This window comes from Arachis ipaensis, chromosome B4 (genome assembly GCF_059453495.1).
Source record: "Arachis ipaensis isolate K30076 ecotype BB chromosome B4, ASM5945349v1, whole genome shotgun sequence".
NCBI classification, from domain to species: Eukaryota; Viridiplantae; Streptophyta; class Magnoliopsida; order Fabales; family Fabaceae; genus Arachis; species Arachis ipaensis.
In genome coordinates, this window is record NC_142439.1 from 67,694,692 (window position 1) to 67,697,159 (window position 2,468).

The 2,468-nt window shown below is 31.6% G+C and overlaps 1 non-coding gene across 1 annotated transcript; it reads right to left on the reverse strand.

Annotated features, from left to right (window-relative positions):
• Positions 1–2,123: 2,123 nt before the first annotated feature.
• Positions 2,124–2,231, reverse strand: LOC148567788 (small nucleolar RNA R71). The gene has a single exon (XR_015882854.1). It is a non-coding gene; the product is annotated as a small nucleolar RNA R71 (small nucleolar RNA).
• Positions 2,232–2,468: the final 237 nt, after the last annotated feature.

Sequence of the window (2,468 nt, forward strand, 5' to 3'; positions counted from 1 at the left end):
GTGTGTGCTTGGACTGAGTATTGAAGCCTTCACGTGTAGAGACTCTTCTTGGAGTTAAACGCCAGCTTTGGTGCCAGTTTGGGCATTTAACTCCAGCTTTTATGCCAGTTCTGACGTTTAACGCCAGAATAGGGTAGAAAGTGGGCGTTCAAACGCACGTTTTCGTATGGATTATTATATATTGTAGGAAAGCCCAGGATGTCTACTTTCCAACGCAATTGAGAGCGCACCAATTGGGTTTCTATAGCTCCAGAAAATTCATTTCGAGTGCAGAGAGGTCAGAATCCAACAGCATCTGCAGTCCTTTTTCAGCCTCTGAATCAGATTTTTGCTCAGGTCCCTCAATTTTAGCCAGAAAATACCTGAAATCACAGAAAAAAACAAAAACTCATAGTAAAGTCCAGAAATGTGATTTTTGAATAAAAACTAAAAAATATATAATAAAAATTAACTAAAACATATTAAAAACTACCTAAAAACAATGCCAAAAAGCGTATAAATTATCCTAAAAACAATGTTCATCTTGACATTCAAAGTGTTCTTGGTGTTCATCTTGACATTCATAGTGTTTTTGCATGCATCATTTGTTTTGATCCAAAATTTTCATGAATTGAGTCTTTTTGATGTTTTTCTCTTTCATCATTAAAAATTCAAAAATAAAAAAAAATATCTTTCCCTTATTTCACTCATAATTTTCGAAAATTTGACTTGATTTAGTCAAAAGTTTTTAAATTTAATTGTTTCTTATCAGTCAAATCAAATTTTCAATTTAAAAATTCTATCTTTTTCAAATCTTTTTCAAAAATCAAATCTTTTTCATTTTTCTTTTATGACTTTTGAAATTTTCAAAAATTTATTTTCAAAATCTTTTTCTTATTTTTATTTCTTATTTCCAAAATAAATGCTAACAATTAATGTGATTGATTCAAAAATTGTAAGTTTGTTACTTGCCTAATAAGAAAGGTTCAATCTTTAAATTTTAAATCATATCTTTTTTGTTTCTTGTTAGTCAAGTAATCAACTTTAATTTTCAAAATCAAATATTTTTAAATTTCTTTTTCAAAATAATTTTCAATCACATCTTTTTCAAAATCTTTTCTAACTTCTTTTCTAACTTCTTATCTTTTCAAAAAATTGATTTTCAAATCTTTTTCAATTAACTACTTGACTTTTTGTTTGATTTTAAAAGTTTACTATTTCAATCATATCTTTTTCAAAACTACCTAACTAATTCTCTCTCTAATTTTCGAAAATCACATTCCTCTTTTTTAAAATTTCTTTTTAATTAACTAATTGTTTTAACTTTTAATTTAATTTAATTTTTCTTTTTTTTTAAAAAAATTCGAATTTTAATTTTAATTTTAATTTAAAAACAAAAATATTTCTATTTTATTTTATTTAATTTTCGAAAATTCTACTCTCTCATCTCCTTCTAATTATTTATTTATATACTAACACTTCTCTTCTTCTTAAAAATTCGAACCCTCTCCCTCTTTCTGTGTTCGAATTTTTTTTCTTCTTCTACTCACATAAAGGAACCTCTTTACTGTGGCAATGAGGATCCCTATTATTTTCTGTTTTCTTCTTTTTCATATGAGCAGGAACAAGGATAAGAACCTTCTTGTTGAAGCCGATCCTGAACCTGAAAGGACTCTAAAAAGGAAGCTAAGGAAAGCTAAAGCACAACTCTCTGGAGAAAATCTGATAGAAATTTTCGAAAAAGAAGGAGACATGGCCGAAAATAATAACAATACAAGGAAGATGCTTGGTGACTTTACTGCACCAAATTCCAACTTACATGGAAGAAGCATCTCAATCCCTGCCATTGGAGCAAACAATTTTGAGCTAAAGCCTCAATTAGTTTCTCTGATGCAGCAGAACTGCACGTTTCATGGACTTCCATCAGAAGATCCTTTTCAGTTTTTAACTTATTCTTGCAGATCTGTGATACTGTTAAGACCAATGGGGTTGACTCCGAGGTCTACAGGCTTATGCTTTTCCCGTTTACTGTAAGAGACAGAGCTAGAATATAGTTGGACTCTCAACCTAAAGATAGCCTGAACTCTTGGGATAAGTTGGTCACGGCTTTCTTAGCCAAGTTCTTTCCTCCTCAAAAGCTTAGCAAGCTTAGAGTGGATGTTCAAACCTTCAAACAGAAAGAAGGTGAATCCCTCTATGAAGCATGGGAGAGATACAAGCAACTGACCAAAAAGTGTCCTTCTGACATGCTTTCAGAATGGACCATCCTCGATATATTCTATGATGGTCTGTCTGAATTATCTAAGATGTCATTGGACCATTCTGCAGGTGGATCCATTCACCTAAAGAAAACGCATGCAAAAGCTCGGGAACTCATTGACATGGTTGCAAATAACCAGTTCATGTACACTTCTGAAAGGAATCCTGTGAGTAACGGGACACCTCAGAGGAAGGGAGTTCTTGAAATTGATACTCTGAATGCCATATTG